Below are 19,140 nucleotides of genomic sequence, written 5' to 3' on the forward strand. Positions count from 1 at the left end.
GATGTGGCATGTGTGTGTGAGGTAACCTGTGTCTCCGTGCCCTCTTGTCACTTATCTCTCAGTATCCTTAATGCACGAACACAAGCGCGTTTCAAAGAGAATAATGCGGGGGAACGTCATGTCAACCTTTGATATATTTATATATTTCGTTTGCTCGCATTAAATTTGAAGCCGCATTCTTAAAGAGGATGTCAAAGAAAGGAAAACTGTGTTCCGAGTCAAAGCGGGGAAAACAGACAGACAAAAGTTATGCAAATGAAACAAATGCGCAGAATCACAGTGAAGAATTGATGAGGACATGAAATTGACTCTGAATCTGAAGCTGAACGAGCCGGTGGACACATGTCGCGGTGGCTTTTTTTGAGTGCGCGCGTGTGTGTGTGGAGAGGGTGGGTGATGCGCTTCAGCTGTGTGTGTGTGACTTTTGGATTAATTTTAATGCCCCACTCAGCGGGTTTCGTGTCAGTCTCCCCACAGTCTGAGGACCCGTCGAGATGACATCTGAACAGGCACTCACTACGGCGCGGGGAACTCAGAGAAGCCTCGGTGCTGGAGAAAGTGTTTATGAAAGATTCATCACAGATGTCACTCTAATCTGCCATGCATTGTCAGGGAGCTGCTCCAAAGCACACATTGTAAATGGATTCTTCCTCTGACTTAAGTCGTCTCTGGCTAAGAGTTGTAGATGGGATGGAGACTGTTTGGGAGCGGGGGTAGAGAGAGACAGAGAGAAAGACCGACAGACGAGTGCATAGTGTGAGCGGATGAGGAGGAGCACTTTGTGGGCCGCATTACCACATGTCCGTAGAGAGATGGATGTTTAATGTACAGTCGGCCACCGTCAACCTCATGCATTCCTCCAAAAAAAAAAAATATATATATATATATATTTTACTATAAAAAGAACAAATAGCTGATGTGAATTGAATCTCCTTGCAAAAAAAAATAAATAAAAAAATAAATAAATAAAAAATAAGGTTTTATTGAGATGGAATTTTGGTGATTGGGTGGATGTTGGCCTGATTGATTAGCTTTACTTGGACAAAGCAAAATTAAGACCTGTTTAAAATGTTTAAAAAAAGACCTACAAGACAATCTTTTAATGAATTTAAGACTTTAGGGCCTAAAATTTCCTTTTAAAGCAAAACAATTTAGGACATTTTAAGACCCAGTAGACAACCTATTTCAGAATATTATTCTAGTCGATGGTTTCTTAACCCTGTACTGTATGGTGTTCCACATGGTAACATGATATTTATGTTCATTTCCCTGCCACTGTTTCTTTAAGACCAACAGTGATTTTTTTGTTGTTGTTGGAAAGAGAAGACCTTAGTGTAGCCAATGATGTGCTTTGGTTAAGTCACATGACTTGCAGTATTTTTCTGTAGCTCGATTTCTGACAGACTGGTGTTTATTGTAGTTGCTGAAGGCAAATGTAAACATCCATAAAAACAAAGGATCAAATTATGTCAGATCCAAAAAAAAAATGTGAAACATCACTTCCAGTAAGTTATGATGACATATTCACAACTCGAAAAAGTTTTGATCAAATTAGTTTTGTGTAAATTAATCAAATGTATGTGTTGCTAAATGGCAACACTGTGCAATAGTGGAATGTGCAATATTGCAATGGGTTAGCTAGCTAGCAAGGTCAGCTGTGAACTTTTAAGTTGTAAAAATCACAACATGAATGCCAGTAGAATTATGTTGATTAGTTGTATGGTAATGGCATTTGAGCGACGCAGTGGCGCAGTAGGTAGTGCTGTCGCCTCACAGCAAGATGGTCGCTGGGTCGCAGGTTTGAGCCTCGGCTGGGTCAGTTTAAGTTTCTGTGTGGAGTTTGCATGTTCTCCCTGCGTGGGTAACCTCCGGGTACTCCGGTTTCCCCCACAGTCCAAAGACATGCGGTACAGGTGAATTGGGTAGTGTATGAGTGTGTTTGTGTAAATGTTTCCAAGAGATAGGTTGTGGCTGGAAGGGCATCCGCTGCGTAAAAATGTGCTGGATAAGTCGGCGGTTCATTCTGCTGTGGCGACCCTAGATTAATAAAGGAACTAAGCCGACAAGAAAATGAATGAATAAATGAATGAATGGTTATGGCATTTCCATTATGGATAAAATCTAGTTTTAATGACAGTACTACTTTTAAATAGATGTGAACACAGGGAGCAGTGTACTAGCGAGCACCGCCATGTTCTATGAAAAGTAAAAGAAGAAAAGGACAGAACTGGCTCTTCCTGCATGAAAGTGAGGGTGAGATGGGTTTTAGTGACCATGAGAATGATGCAGATTGCACGTTTGACAAGAGCAGTGATGGAGACAGTTCGAGTAAGTTAGCTCGGAGGCAGATTAGACAAGTGTAGTATAGTATATAGAATAATATATAAACATTGTTAGCTAGTAGCTACATTATTTTGATGCATCTTGATATACCAGACTTGTTATTTATTTATAATAATATTTACTGGAGAAAATATTTATATTTACTATATGTTGTATACATGATAATACATTATTATGCTTGTTTTCAATAATATTCAGCAAAAAACAATAGAATAAATGAAAGCTGTTGGAATATGAGTTGTTGGAAAGCATGTATGTTTCATTTATAAGTTCTTTGTTAAAGCTTATAATACTGCAACACCAATTAAATAATTTCATTCATTCATTTATTTTAAGTTATCAATTAAAATATGTTATTTTTGTGGTATACCTTTGCCTAATATCAACTCAACAGCACCATTAGTGTTGTGAGTTCCACTTTATATTAGGTGACTTTTACTAATATGTACTCTCAGAAATAAAGGTACAAAACCTGGGGCAGTACCTTTTTAAAAGGTACACTTTTGTATCTTACAGATCCAGATTTGTAAATTTTCAGGTAAATATTGATACCTAAAAAGAACAAATGTGTACAGTATTGTACCTTATAGAAACACGAGTGTTTTCTAAAGGTACAAAATTGTACCTTTAAAGTATGTGCACCTGTAAGATACAAAAGTGTACCTTTTAAAAAAAATACCGCTCCTTGTTTTGTACCCTTATTTCTCAAGAGTGTATAACGAAATAATTATGTTACAATGTTATGGTACAGGTACCATGCTATTACATCTGTAATTAATTTCTGTAATTACATATTTGACCATCCCATACACCTAAACCAACCCAGGCTCACTCTGAAAATGTACCTTTGTACAATTCTGGAGACCACAAAATACCTCCCAGGAGCTACGTTTTTTTGCAGTTTTTGTTTTTGCGAATCCACCACAGGCGACTGTGTACACTTTTTGAGATCTCAAATTTCTCTTGACAGTGCCAATTGCGTCTACTGTTCTCGCATAAACCCACCAGAGGCCGCTGTTGACTGAGTGTTTGACTGACTGAAAGACTGACCGACCGACCAATCAACTGACCCACCCTCCTCCTTCATTAAACCCAACCAATTTTATCGATTGACCTGCCCATCTACCTCCCTAAACCCACCCAACAATTTTCAAAGCAATCTAAAAAAAGAAAAGCCCTCATCTAATTTTTACAACAGTTTAGACTTTACCACATTCTCAACATGTTATTTACTTGTTTATTTTATTTTTGCATTCTGTTTTTGTCTTACCTGCTTTCTGGAACCGTTCTTCACCAGACTCGAACCCCGTCATCATGGTCAACTCCTCTCTGCATCTCAAGTCTGCCAACATACATGGTGAGCTGACGGGACAAACTAAATACAGAGGGAAAGCCATCCGCATGGAGGTAAGCGGTCAGCTGGTAAGGGCAAAAAGGTACAGCGTCATACTGCCCTGTATAGTTCATTTAAGTGGGACCAAAATTTTTTTTAAAACATTTGTCAACTCTGAACATTTATGTACAATTAAGCAATGCACAATAATGTAATCTTTTTGTTGTAATAAAGTGATCCTTTTTATGCAGCTTACAGTATGTCAACATTATGATAAAAACTTTAGCGATTATAGCAACATGATAATTTGATCATACTGTATGCCTAAATCAAAGAGAATGCAAAGCTAGGGAAATAAGTCCATATGCAGTAGACAAAAGAATGATCAATTAAAATGCATTGTGACTCTAATTAAAACACAATCGCCATAAAGAATTTAAACATAATAAAAGATGTAACAGCCAATCTCTATCAGGGACCAGAACTATGTTCGTTTGTACGCTTTAGCTACATGTTTCATGAGAATTTATTTATTTATTTTTTTGCCACTTCATTGAGACTGAAACTTTTCTTTCATTGCTGAATATTTATTGTAGATATGATTGTTTCTGAAATCGCTCTCGGGTTGTGGCATTAAAGAAAAATGTAAAAATGTAATAAAAGGCTTAAATGATCCGCAAATTGTTAATCTGTTTTTCACAGCAGTTTTCCACAGCAGTAATGCAAAAAAGAGAGTAAAATTACAAACAACATTACATATGCAAGGGGAAAAACTGATTAAATAAACTATTTAGCTAACTAAAAAGTAATAGCCTACTTTACAGATGTTTAATCAACTATAAACAAGTGCTATATCTAGATTAGATTGATTCTATTGATCACATTTGCTTTATAGTACATACTTATACTTTATAATATATACTGGAGCTATATTTATAGTATGTGCTATAGCATAGTAACTTAACTAGAAACACTTTAGTTTAATTATCACTATTAACTACTGGCTTATTACTTGGCTGCTTATTACTAATAAAGTAAATACAAACATCCGTCATCTTAACTAATACCTAAACCTAATTATTACCTACTTTTTCCTAGTATATTATCTAGTATATTAACTTTTAATTGGCGATGCGGTGGTGCAGTAGGTAGTGCTGTCGCCTCACAGCAAGAAGTTTGCTAGTTCGAGTCTGGGCTGGGTCAGTTGGCATTTCTCTGTGGAGTTTGCATGTTCTCCCCACGTTCATGTGAGGTTCAGGTGCTCTGGTTTTCCCCCACAGTCTAAAGACATGCGGTACAGGTGAATTGGGTTGGCTAAATCGTCCGTAGTGTATGAGTGTGTATGGATGTTTCCCTGAAATGGGTTGCATCTGGAAGGGCATCCCCTGCGTAATAACATATGCTGGATAAGTTGGCGGTTCATTCCGCTGTGGCGACCCCAGATTAATAAAGGGGCTAAGCCAGCCTGATCTCACGAGAAAACGTAAGTATTTCACGTTTTGGCAGTTTAGTGGCTAATTCGTACGGAGTTCAGTCGTAAGAAAATGTACGACTTTAAAAAGGAGGCGTGGCACCTAACCCCGCCCCTAAACCCAACCGTCATTGGGGGATACGCAAATCGTACTAAAATGTACGAATTAGATCGTACGAATTTGTACGAATTAGCCACTAAATGAAAAAGTTACGAATTGCCGTGAGATTGTGTTGGCTGAGCCGAAAAGAAAATGAATAGATAACTATTAATAAGCAGCAAATTAAGAGTTTATTGAGGCATAATTATAGTTAATGGTTATTAATAATGAGAATTCCACTTTAAAATAAAGTGAGACTAATTTTCTAAAGTTCAAAATCTAAAGGTCACATAATGTAATTTAAAAGTGAAAAACATTTTTTTCGAATTGGCAAATTGTTAATCAGAAGAAATAAAACTGTATATTTTGTTTTAATAGGTGTTGACGTGGGGTTTAATAAAAGACGTCAAACCTGTCAATTTTGGGTGAACTATCTATTTATTTTAGCTGTCACTCCAAATCTTTAGAATAGATTTCAACAAAAAAGTTTAAAAGATCTTCAACTGTGCAATATGAGCTCAAACATTTCTCATCATATTCGTAGAAAACTAGGATTATGATGAGATCTTGTAATTTTAAAGTGTGCCATTTTTTCCTAAAGTGGTGAAAGTATTGTAGTATTAGTCTGTCACTGTGTTTTTTGTGTCTTTTTTCAATGAATACATTTTATTTCAGCTCCAGTGCAAGCTGCAGATTCACACACAGTGCAGCAGGAGTATGAGTTTACTGATCGTGTGACGATAGCAAAGAAGAGATGCCTGACAAGACCACAATGGAGGATTCAGTGAGTAAAGGAGCCTCCATACAAATCCAATTCAACATCAATTCAAATTTCAGAGCTTGGAAACATTGTGAAGTTACATGTATGTGTCTTAAACTCTGAAAACTGAACTGACACTGTTTAAATTTACTAGAATATTCTATGTGAAGCTTCTTTGACAATCCACATTGTAAAAAAGCTATAGAAATAAAGGTGAATTGAATTGTCTGACTTATCTCACTTGCTCAGCTCTGTTGCTTTCTATAAACAGAGTGTGCAAATTATAATAATAATTGAGTTGGAGTTTACGTTAAAAATATAATATCAGTATAATATTAGTTTATGTTTAAAATACATTTAAACCAGGTGGTTAAACCAAAGTGATGTAAATACAAATAAAAAAACAAATCCTTACATTTATGTACAGTATATAGCACTTTTCTGGGCACTTGGGGGGAATTGGGAAATCACCTCATCCACCACCAGTGAACAGTATCCACCTATATGATGCGATAGCAGTTACATTGCGACAGACCGTACACCAGCTTATTGGAGGAGAGTGTGATGAAGCTAATTGTGATATGGGAACGGTTAGGAGGCTATGATGGACAGAGAACAATGGACAAATTTGGCCAGGATGCTGGGGTTAAACTTCTACTTTTTTTTAAAGGACATCCTGGGAATTTAATTGAGTCAGTTTTAACAAGTTTAACGTCTCATCCCAAAGACGGCCCTCATTGAGCACAATATAATGGGGCATTGGTGCCCCCACACACACACATCTACGCTGCAGGTATAGCGCCCCCTGCTGGCATCACTAACAACACTGCCGGAAGCAACCTATCTTCTCCATGTGGTCTCCAATTCTGTTACTGACTTGGCACAGCCCTGCTTAGCTTCAGTGGGCGACCATGTGAGAGTTGCAGTGAGCTAGCTGCCGGCAGTTTTAATAATAGAATGATAAAAAACACACTCAGTACAATCACAAATGAAACACCAGAAAATATAAAGTTTAAACAGCACAAGTCAAATTATTGAAATACTCTGGCTGATTGAATGTAAGCATAATAAATGACATTTGATGTGGGACTTGAGGGAAAAATTATAAGGGAAAATTGAAATGGTCTTTGGTACAGGTATAGGCAGAGTAAAAATGTGTGCATTCAAACACAATTTAAATATAAAATGTACAATACTGAGGTCAAATCGAAATCTTGACCCCTATACAAGACCAGATATTTTCTTCTGTACTGTCTGTCTATGCCATTTGCTTTAAAGCTCCACTTCTAATTAAAATGCATGTCTCTTAATGTTTGTTTCTCTTAATGTAGTGGGTAGTTGTGTAAAGTAACAAATTACAAATACTCAAACTACTGTAATTGAGTAATTTTTCTCAGAAGCTAAGTAGTTATAAGTAGTTTTAAAAATGTGTACTTCTACTTTTCCTTGAGTCCATTTTTAGTGCTTTATCGGTACTTTTACTTTACTACTTTCCTTCAACCTACAGTTACTACTACATTTTTTTAGTGGCTATGAGGATTATAAAAATCCGTCCTGTGATTGCTGCCCAATCAAATCACAAATAGGAGGTAAATCGCTTCATAATGAACTGTTTCGAACCATTAAAAGTGTCCAAGAAGACGTCCAAAATCTTTACACGCATTGACCCATGACTGTTTAGATGTCACTGATGAGAAGATGATGGATGTTTACTGTATGATGACCGTAATGGCCTAAAACACCCAGCAGACACAAGACGTCAACTTGACGTCAGATTGAGGCTGTACCCCAATGTTGTGGGGAGGTTGCATTTTGTTTGGAAATGAAAATCAGGTTGACGTCAATGTCCAATGTCCAACCAAATATCAACGTCTTATGATGTTACAGCTTGATATTGTGTGGGCGTTATTACTATGACGTTTGTCAGATGTTGGATTTTGGCTGCCACACCTGACAAATACTGTATATGTCCGTTGGTTTATAATGTTGGCTGCACTTTGGATTTTGGTCACTTTCTAACACAACCTAAAATCAACCAACTATCAACGTCATTTGGCATTGTACATCATTTGACACAATAATGTTTTCCTTAGACGCTGGCTAGACACTAAATTCTGGTCACCTGACATCAAAACCTAAATCTAACCTATTATTAACATCTTATGATGTTGTGTGCCTTCTGGGCAATAACTTAACATATTACATTTGTTACAAATGTTATGTTTACACACAACCACAAATTACATGTAAATGCATCAGCTTTTTACAGCGTATTACTCACTCACTACTCTTGAGTACTTTTGAAAGGGCTACTTTTTACTCATACTTTGAGTAATATTTACAACAGATACTTTTACTCGAACTACGTTTTTGGCAAATAATGGTACTTTTACTTGAGCATGATTTTTCAGTACTCTTTCCACCAAGGATAGTGAGAAATATAATTATATCAAACATAAATGAAAATTCATTAAGAAAGGACAAACACAAAATTGTATATTTATTATGTTAAATATTACTTTTATTAAGCTTAACACAAATTAATGGATCAGGAGTGTTTGTAAATACACTTATAATTATTCTAAAGATTTACATTAAACAAAATATGCTGTTATTTTCTACTTTAAGTCAATCAATAAAAAAATATTAGCAAATTTCTGTTAAAATATTAATTGCCACAACCATTTTCAAAACTTAAAATATATATAGTGCTTCACCTTGAGCACTAAATATTCTGGTGAGATATTAAAATGTAGGGTGGACTGTAAATCTAAAGTATACAGTATATGCATGGGGAAAACTAACCAACAGAAATATATTCAACAGTTTTCTGGACTACAAGCACAGAAGAATTACATGTTTCAAGAATTTATATTTAGTTTGTAGAATCACAACTTATATCTAGAAGCGTTTTTTGTGATTTATATAACTACACCTATCACACATTAACTATTTTCAAGCGCTGAAATTCGATTTGGTGCCTGTGCTTAGAAATATTTGCTTCTTGGAGCACAATATATCCTTGGAGTGTGTTCAACAGTACAGAGAGTAACCCCTCAACACCACAGCAACATTAGTCTTTCAAGCTTTTAGTGCCACTTTGAAAAATAAAATCTTGTCGAGGGGAAAAGGAAAAAGTCAGAATCGCTCCTTTCAAACACTTTGCTTTTAATGTGACACCTTTCTGATTCTGGGGCCTTTCCCTCTCCATTATCGGGGTGACAATATTAAGCATGACTTATTTATATGCTGTTTTGCGAGGCCCTGGGTGATGAAAGCGATGGAAGTGACAGCGAGGTGAGTCGGACCCGTCCCAGAACCTGGAGTCAACACTCGGCACATTTTGTCGCGCTTTGATCTAAGGGCCCCTTTGCTCGTCTTCCTCCTTTGCCTCAACCACCCCCCCTCTCCAACCCTTGATAAGGATTTACAGTTTCATCTTTTTCTCTTTTCTCTTTCCCTCACTTTTTCTCTCCCTTATCACTTTTGCATCGCAGGGGATGTAAACAAGTCATCTTCGCTTCAATGAGTGATACTGACATGCAGTAGTGCTTCCCTTTAAAGCCACAATATGTAAATGAGTGGACTGGTTTGCACGTTTGCACCTTGCGATTTCAAATTGAAAACACAGATAAAAGTGGTACAAAAATAAAGGTTCCAAAAGTTTTTTCAATAGAAGAACCATTTTTGGTTCCCTAAAGGACCTATCACTGAACAGCTTTTCAAAGAAGCATTTTTTTTTCTAAGTATGAAGAACATTTATAAAAATCTTATTTAAAAATTCTCCGCTACAAAAACCTCTTGTGGTATGGAAAGCTTTTATTGATGTTAAAAGAGCAGTGATTGGTCACCACTGACCTCCACAGTATTTTTCCCTTTTATAGAAGTCAATGGCGGCCATCAACTGTTCGGATACCAATATTTAAAAAAAATATATGATTTTGTGTTCAAGAATAAAACTCAAACAGGTTTGGAACAAGTGAAAGCTAAGTTAATGATAACAGAATATTCATTCTGGTAGTGAAATACTCCTTTAAAGGTGCTATTAGAGTGCACTGATTCAATATGTTAATTTTTATAAAGAGATTTTATGCCACTTTAGGGGCATAATATAAAGTCATATATAATATAAAGTCATAGTCCAGTGGAAAAGAATTAATATTGTGTTTGACTCCCATGAGCGGCATCCATGCATCTCTGCAATGACTCAAATAACCTATTACTAAAGTCATCTGGAATGGCAAAGAAAGCGTTCTTGCAGGACTCCCAGAGATCATCAACATTCTTTGGATTCACCTTCAATGCCTACTCCTTCATCTTACCCCAGACATGCTCAATAATGTTCATGTCTGGTGACTGGGCTGGCCAATCCTGGAGCACCTTGACCTTCGTTGCTTTCAGGAACTTTGATGTGGAGGCTGAAGTATGAAGAAGCGCTATTCTGCTGAAGAATTTGCCCTCTCCAGTGGTTTGTAATGTAATGGGCAGCACAAATGTCTTGATACCTCAGGCTGTTGATGTTGCCATTCCAAACTATGATTTTTTCCTTCATCAGACATCATTATAATCTGTATATCCTGCATTTTACATTCTGATGAGATGTGAACAGAAGAGACACATGGCTGCTTGTTTCACAGAAAGCTCATTTACTCTTTTTGCTACCTTTCAAAACAGTCTTACAAACATAATACAAGCTGAAATAAACTTAAAAATAAGGAAGACATATTATCATTGTTCTAATTAAAGTAGGAAGCATTAATTAAGTATTTTTTTACCAAGACAAGATTTACCAAAGAACGAGAGAACATTGATGTTTGACGTTCATAGTATGCCTTTTCCATGAACTAAACACTTATTATTCGCTATATCTAGGTATATCCAGATTTTAATTCTAAAAGCCCTATTACTTTTGCTTCATGTTTACCAAAAGCAAAAAAAAAAAAACATTCAATTTTTTAAAGTGTATGACGGTGTAATCTACCATTTTATTGACGGTTTTTTTTTTTTTTTGATTATTTGAATTTTATAACTATTTTAAAACAGTCTTTAAAGTACTATTTGACACAACAGTAACAACAGTTATAAAATCTGCCTTTTAAAGGTTAAAATCTTTAATGAAATGCAGTTATAATAGGAATAAAACCTGCTTCTACAGTTTCCTGTCTCTTTGGCTGAGCGTGTTGGTTAATTACTGAATCAAGACCAGCTGGAAAAAGAGACTGGATTAGATTGCTGATGTTAAGTTGAAAAGGAACGACAGCTACATTCCAGCTGATTCATAAATTATAGGGTGCTCTTATCAGCTCTGGCACATCTGAAACTACAAGATGTGGTTTGTGCTTTGCGCTGAGTGCCATCTATAATGCCTCAAGTGTTGAAAGGAAGAGACATGCAGTCAGATGACCCGAGCCTTAAAAATGTACTGCAGCCTTTTTCTTTGACACCAATGTAGTAAAAAGTCAAAACACTGCAGTCACTTTAATGGTTTGAGTGACAGAAATCTCATAGGTTATTCAGTGTTTAATGAAAATATCGGCTATTAAAAGGTCACTCTTAATGGATAGACAGTGTTGACAGTTAAATGCATGTGTGCATATATATTCATTCATTCATTCATTTTCTTTTCGGCTAAGTCTCTTTATTAATGGGGTCGCCACAGTGAAATGAACCGCCAACTTATCCAGCACATGTTTCACGCAGCAGATGCCCTTCCAGCCGCAACCCATCTCTGGGAAACATTCATATACACCCATTCGCACTCATAAACTACGAACAATTTAGCCTACCCAATTTACCTGTACCACATGTCTTTAGACTGTGGGGGAAACTGGAGCACCCCGAGGGTACGCAGGGAGAACATGCAAACTCCACACAGAAACGCCAACTGACCCAGCCGAAGCTCGAACAAGCGACCTTCTTGCTGTGAGGCGACACAGACAACCTACTGCACCACTGCGTCGCCATGCATAAATATCAGAACTATTACACCCCCTTTGAATTTTATTTATTTTTTTAAATATTTGCCAATTGATGTATAAGTAATTGGCAAATTATAATTCCAATAATTCAGCGAATAATTCAGGGGGGTTAATAATACTATACATATCCATGCATCTCTGTCTCTCAAAAATCATAAATATTTTAAAATAGGCATTATCCTTAGAAATAAATGGCATAGTTGCAATCTAAACTACATTCTTGATTAAAAACCCTCAAAACAAAAATACATTATATTGTCAAACAGCAGCAATATTTGTCAAATGTAATTAATTCCCATGATGATAAAGCTGAATTAAAAGCCATTGGTCACTAGGGTATTACATTACAACTTTTTCCCAACTTTTTAAAATAATAACGCAATAGATTCACCACCAGCTAGACCAGCATGAAACCCAAACTAGCCAGCGTAAACCAACCTTGACCAGCATGGAAAATTCATTTCAGTGATTCAATGATCAGAGCCTATCCTCTCAGCATAAGAAGAATGATTTCGACCCCCCATTTCCATCAAAAACATCTTCATCCATGCTTTGCTTCAACACCAAGCTGCCACAATGCCAGTAAGAATCTATCCTTCCCAAACACTACATGTCTAAATTCCCTACTACTTTATTCCAACACAGAATAGATCTTCCTTTCTTATCTTGTTTTCCTGCTGCTGCATGTGAACTTGATCACACACTGCGCTGCAATTAAACAGGAATGAGGAGGCTGTTGGTTTGAAGAAAAAAAAAGGAAGCCACCAAGACAAAAAAAGTTGACGCATAATGTAGTTTATGTGTCACATCTAATTTACTGCGCTCACTGCAACTTAAACCGACATGATAAATTATTTGAGAGGGAGGAGTAGAAAGGGGGGAAAAAGAGCAGGAGAAAATGACATTGTTATTCATCTGTGTCTTTGTCACAGAGTCAAGAGCCAAAAGATGTGCAAAGAAAACTTCTCTCCCCAGGGTTCAAGCAAACATAGTTCAAACAAAGTAAACAACTGTTTTTCTCAGATGCTCACATTAGTGTTGCTGCAGGCAGGCAGAAGTTGCTTTCCTTGACGTTTAGCCAAAAGAGTAGAGTGTTTTTGCTGGTGTGGTACAACATTTCCACTCCATCGACATCGCTGTGCAATTATTTGCGAAATTTCAAGCAGTAATTTCTACTAGTATTCTGTGATGAAGCGGCAGTCATGCAGGCACATGTAATGCTTAATGTATGTTGTCGGTTTCCAAGCAAGCAGCTCAAGGCCTGTGTCTTTTCAAAAGTCTTCCTCTATGTTTTGTTGCTTTGTAAATGGACTCTTATGATGGGCTGCTTCTACACCCTGCTGTTCCGTATAGGCTTTCCCAGCATTGCCAGGCTTGTTTTGATATGACTATGACGGTGGTTGCCTCTGAAATAACAGCTCGCTGCGCTGTGCACCTTTTCCCATGTGGCATTATTTTCTAATAAGTTTTTGTTTTACACTGAAAACAATCAAACCCGCACTCTCTCAAGTTGTGAGAAAGCCAGGGAGAGTACAAGAAAAACGCCTTGGGTAACAATCTCTTTGTTGAAAACTTAAGTCTTTATTCTCTACCTGGTTTGGAAGGAGAAAAATCCCACAAGAAAACACTTCAAAGACAATACAATGCGAGAAAGCCTACATTATTATAAGTGCTTGTATATTTTAGCAATCACACATTTGTTTTGAGTGATGAACTCTTGACTTTTGTTTAACAGGCTGTCTGGCTATTTGTACAGTTTTTAAGAGGCCAATAACCTTTATTATTATTCCTCCCTATGCGAGCTCTATCAGCAATATGCAGGAGAATGATGGAATTTGGCCCAAGCAAAGCCCTGATATACTCACAACAAAGTTAAAAATCAAAGTAAAGAGGAAATCGAAATACCCAAGCAGTGGTTTTGTGTTAGCAAACTTCTCAATGCCTACAAATGCTGTTTAGATGATTATGTACAGTAAGTCAGTGTTTCTCAGCCACGCTCCTGGAGGACCACCAGCTCTTCACATTTTCCATGACTCCCTTACAAACACACTTGATTCAGATCATCAGTTCGTTAGCAGAGATTAAAAGACATGTAATGGGTGTAACAGACAAAGCATTCTGTGTTGATGGTCCTCCGGGATCATGTTAGATACCCCATGATTGCAAACAGACCCAGCTGAGGCTGTTCAGGACTGATTACACAGACTATTTATACACCTCTTAAACACACACATGTTGCTAAGTATTGTTTAACTATACTGTGACATTACTGTAACGGGTGAAATGAGTACTAGAAGGATCCAATATGCAAGTAAAATACTTTATTGACGTAGTCAATATAGCGTAGGAAGGAAGTCCAAAAAGACAAATAAACAAACAAAAGATATAAGGTATCCCGCTCAAACAGGGATCGGGGAACAGGCAGGAACAGAACAGTAGATCTGGGTATCAGACGGATTTCCACGCCAGTCCTGAACACAGACAGAGAGCAAATCAAAAACAACAATGAACTGACATGAGACAAGAGATTTTGTCCAGAGATATGTCCAGATATAGCCAAGATAATGAGTCGCAGTTGGCAGGCTAATCAGGATAGCAGGGCTCAACATTGCACGCAACATCACACTGATGTAACCGACACATGTAGAACACCAAAACTAAACAAAACCATGTGACCAAACAAACACTCAGAAGTGTGCACACACCTACAACCGACAATTACGAAACGTTTTCAATGTCTAGTCTTTTGGTGTTTTGACTAGTGAGGAAATAAAACAAGGATGTAAACAACTAATGCTGTTTGTCACCGCTAAAAATAGAGCTACAAATCCATATTCATTAGTCAAATCCCTAAAAGTCCAGTATCTCTCTATGCAGCCACTTTACAAAGAGTTCTACATCTCAAATAACCAACTCACCAAAGATATGTGAACGTTTCATATTACTTACACATGCTAATTCTGAATATATGTGAAAGACACTTGTCAGATTATATTTTAGAGAGCAGACGTGATCTCTGTGCTCTTCATGTCTGTCTGATTCAGGCAGCTAACGATGCCAACAGCTTCTGTGCCTGTGGACCACCACTTTAACTCTAGAGATTTGTTGTGTTTGTCTATTAAGAATGACAATGGATAAGTTGCTGATGTTGTAGGTAGGGTTGGGTATCGTTCCAAAATTTTCGATACCGATACCCTGAATTCGATACCGGTTCCAAACGATACTTTTTTCGGCAGCAAACCTTTAACAATAAAATTTGTAAAGGCCCTGTGGCATTCACCTTTCAGCAGGAGCAGAGACTTTAACATTAATGTGAAGAAAACATGAAAGCTAAACTGTTAATGCAGCCAAGGATAAGGACATTTAAATAAGATAAGTTTAATGTTATGTAAACTTCATCATTTACTGTTAACCTTTAAGCATTTTAGTATCAACTCAGCTAGGTATTTAAAGCCATCAAAACAGTACATAACGTTACACAGCCTATGTTAGATCCAAAAAAAGGATTAATAAATTTACCCCGCACAAACCCCGTTTACACTGTCAGGTCTTGATGCCCAATTCTGATTTGTTGTAACGTGTAAATGGACAAGCAAAAAAATCTGATATAGGCAACAAATCGGAATTGTGCGCGCCTACCCTGAAACTAAAAAGCGAGACGTGACTTTTAACGGGCTGTTTCATATGGATTTATTAATCACTCTTACTGTTCAGTGAACGCAAACTGTCGTAGTTTATTAAAGATGCAAACCCACTGCACGACAGCTGCGCACCTTCAGCAACCTCATAATTCCTGCAGCACGAGGACTTTATCATTGTTTATGAGCGTCAAAAGTGGCGGATCTGTTCGGGGAGTTTTGCCCTCTGTGCCACACTAGCCACTGCGAAATATGCGAAGTGTTGTTTAAGCAGAGAATGGATCAGTCCTGATTTACCCCCACGCAGTTTATCTAATGGTATGGCCCTGAATCCTGATGTGTGTGCGCACTGGTGTTAGAGAGAATAAAGTTGCTCTGTGTAGCCTGCAGTGCGTTTATTATTAGCGACAAAAAGCAAAAGTTACAACACGAAGTTCGCCTAACTTCAAGGTGATTTTTAAGCGGAGGAGGTGGAAAAGGGCCGTCAGCTTGCGCTTATGTCTGTTTACCTTTCGGATTTAATCCTCATCAGTCACGGAGGATGACGCTTGTGGTGGGCACGTTGTTATGATGACTGCGCCGGCATGATCTTCATGCAGTCAAACTATGCAAAAATACTTTAAAGTGTAGTGTACGCATTACAGCCTCACATTTGACAAGCTCTGAGCGAGTGGGCGTAACCGCTGTAAACTTTTGATTTTCAAGACAGCCTCGCTGCAGCCAATTACCAGCATTTAACCCGGGCACGTTGACAAGATTATACCCTTGGGTATCGAAATTTGGTACCGAACGAAAATGATTTTTTCGATACTCGATAGTATCGAGATGATTCGGTCGGTGCTTTAAAAGTATCTAACTCGATACCCAGCCCTAGTTGTAGGTCACATGACAATTTAATAGGTGCGTTCGACTTCATGCAGTGCTGCGCAGATCGATCAAAATCTGTCTTAAAGCGGTGCATGCTGGTTAGAAATCTTGTCCAGATTGATGCTGTGCCGACGCCACGTGACTGTCACATGTGGCATCAAAGTACCGCGACAGCGCTCCGAGATCAGGCGGCTGATTCAGCCAGTGCAGCATCTGAAGAGCAGCTGCAGGAGCTCTGATGATGACACCGATATTACACGATTGGCCGCGTTCACCGCATGACAACAAACACGTGTATTTCGGGTTTCCGATTCAAAAGTTTCTAAACAAACAATTAACTTTTCATCCCCTCTTGCTTATTAAAAAACTACAAATATTCTACTGCAGTATCATCTTTTGTTAAATAATCTGGTTATAAAGGTTAGCTTGTTTGCACTGGTTTATTTTCAACCTTTTTATACAGACTATTTACTGCATTTAGCTCCATGAACGAATTAAATTATATATTTTAATGAATAACCTAAATATTAAGTAAAATAAGTTTTACGGACTTGAAATAAAATAATCATCATCTTTGATCCTGTCACCCTAAAGCTTTTTTAACAAATAAAATTAAATAACTATTTTATTAAATAATTCTAAAATGATTTTATGATTATAATATAAGTATATATTTTATTTCCTGTCTAGCCGTTTATGTCTGGTCTTTCTGGGAAACATCTGCTTAAAGTGTAGCTCACTTATTTTACCTTTTGTTCAATCTTTTTGGATTAAAATTATTTTTTAAAAATGCTTTCATTATCCAGAATAATCTTATTTATTAAGACTTAATCAAAACACCTTGTTTTGCATTTTACATTGGAAAGATTTATATCTATAAATGTACATAAATGTAAACCCCTTTAAAACATATTTAAACAAGAAGTATTAGCCTAAAGTGATGTTTAAACTCCTAGAATTTGTGCTTATTGCTCTGTATTTAATAGACCGGTTCATTTGTGTTTATATTACCCTCTCATTTCCCCTTATTTCTCTCATGCATTTGTTATATATTTTATTCATAATTCTCCCTTATTGTTTAAAGTTGTACAAACTATAGTTTGTAGAGACTGTATTCTGTTTTATTTGAAAATGTTTTGTTGTTATAAATAAAAATAAATAAAAAATTATGATGACGCCATGTGATCGGTCATCATGACTGCAGCAACTTTGAGCCCCGAAGTGTCCAGCTGTACGGCTTGATGGCTCCGTTTTCAACTCCGCCCCCACCTGCGCTCGGCTAATCTCGTTGATCACCGACTGCAGCTGTGCTTCTTGTCGAACGCACCTAATGACTTTGTAGTCACAACACAAGCACATTCATTTAAAACATACTTCATTAAGCATCCGGAATGAAGACTCTTACAGTTCAGTATGCACTGCAGGTTTCGATCTGCATCACAGTGATAAAAAAAAAAAACATTGCAACAAGCTGAGAAAACAGAAATAAAATACATGCAAACACCTTGATGCTTCCAACTAAAGCTAGAGAGAGATAGAGATTTCTAACAGGAACATTTTAACTTGTACTTGTTGTCTCCAAGCGATAATCCAGAAAAATCCAACAAAATGGCATCAAATTCAACTGCTTTGCATCAGAAGTGAAATTTGCCCTGAGAACAGAGTACTACTGCTAAAACCTTCTATAATGTTAGTATATTTAGTTTTAGACAAATGCTACAGCTGCATATTTTTTCTTCAAATGTAGATTCTTAGCAAGATGTGCAGAAAACATACCCATTCCCATTGTCACTTTCAAATGCAAATGGGGCCTCATTAAAAAGTGCAAGTGATATTCATTAACACTCGGACCGCCAGATTTTATTGATTTATCTGCTCAAAAAACCTAATGCACCCTATGGGCAAGCGAGGTACAAAGGTTTATCTAAATGCTTATTTAAATTATGTGGCTCACGGGGAAAGGAGAACACTAGCTTTAGGCTCTGGCATCTGGAGAGGTAACATTTACATAAGCCTTTCTGCATGAGGTGCTTCATTATTTCAGTCATCATATCCACGCTTTGAACTTCACCACAAAACAACTAGTTGGGGATGTTTAAAGGAGCGAGTCATAACTGAATCACGTATGCCTTTTTAGTTCAATGTTTGAATTTTCAGCATTGCAGAAATTCTCTCAAGTCACCCCGTTACTGTTCTATGCAACTGTGGTCAGAATACAGCTCTTTTCACAACATGTATTGTAGTGTTAAATAGAAAAGTGTCTTACATACCCGCCAACTGAGCCCAAGTTTGGCAGAGGTGATATTTAAAGGGAAAGTTTACCCAAATAATTGAATTCTGCACCGTTATGCCCATGCACCATAAATACCTATAATACAACCTCATATCATATTTCTAAGCAACAAGAGATCCAATTAGATCTGACCTTGCTCACAGCTGAAGTGTAAAAGCCAGTCTCGCTCACCTATCATGAGGATTTAAATCATAAAAGGCTCCTATCAAAGAGATTCCTCTCCATTTCTGCATCTTTCCTGCTATCCTTTTTACTCCCTTACCATCCCCTCCAGTGGAAACAAGGTGCCTCTGTGATTAAGGGCCAGAGCGGTGCCACCCTTGTCATTAGAATAAAAGAAAGTGAGCACGAGCTCCA

At 37.3% G+C, this 19,140-nt stretch overlaps 1 long non-coding RNA gene across 1 annotated transcript in view; it reads left to right on the forward strand.

Moving 5' to 3' along the window:
• Positions 1–6,400, forward strand: part of LOC147846933 (uncharacterized) — a 52,841-nt gene extending 46,441 nt beyond the window's left edge. Inside the window, exons 2-3 of the long non-coding RNA XR_015476710.1 lie at positions 3,641–3,750; positions 5,923–6,400. This is a non-coding gene — a long non-coding RNA (uncharacterized LOC147846933). The remainder of the gene's footprint in view (positions 1–3,640; positions 3,751–5,922) is intronic.
• The last annotated feature ends 12,740 nt before the right edge of the window (positions 6,401–19,140 follow it).

This window comes from Danio rerio, chromosome 1, assembly GCF_052040795.2.
Source record: "Danio rerio strain M-AB ecotype USA chromosome 1, GRCz13ab, whole genome shotgun sequence".
Taxonomy (NCBI): Eukaryota; Metazoa; Chordata; class Actinopteri; order Cypriniformes; family Danionidae; genus Danio; species Danio rerio.